This window comes from Ambystoma mexicanum, chromosome 12 (assembly GCF_040938575.1).
Source record: "Ambystoma mexicanum isolate Mex_15411 chromosome 12, UKY_AmexF1_1, whole genome shotgun sequence".
In the NCBI taxonomy this organism is placed as follows: domain Eukaryota; kingdom Metazoa; phylum Chordata; class Amphibia; order Caudata; family Ambystomatidae; genus Ambystoma; species Ambystoma mexicanum.
Genome location: NC_090936.1, coordinates 1,097,590,037 through 1,097,590,418, shown reverse-complemented (window position 1 = coordinate 1,097,590,418; position 382 = coordinate 1,097,590,037).

Sequence of the window (382 nt, the reverse complement as noted above, 5' to 3'; positions counted from 1 at the left end):
TAGAGCAGAGTGGAAGGGAATTGAGGAGGAGTTGGAGGGCAGGATGCGTACAGAAGGCACCGCTGATGAGGACAGAGACAGGATAAGGCAATTACAACAGGCCAGTGGGGACTGCTAGGACAGGTTATGTAAACTAAGCTATAAGAAATACGTGGAGAGACAGCACGCAGGGGGAGATAAGCCGGGCAGGTTGCTGGCCTGGCTATACAAGAGTGAGACGCCGCGAACGGTGATCAGGGAAATTAAAGGCAAGGGAGGGTGGACTCAGAATACCCAGGAGGGGGTGAATGAGGAGTTCCTGAGATTCTATAAACATCTTTATGAGGACCCAGGTGGCCCTAGAGACCACGAAATTCGGGTAAGATTGGAGGACATGGGCCTA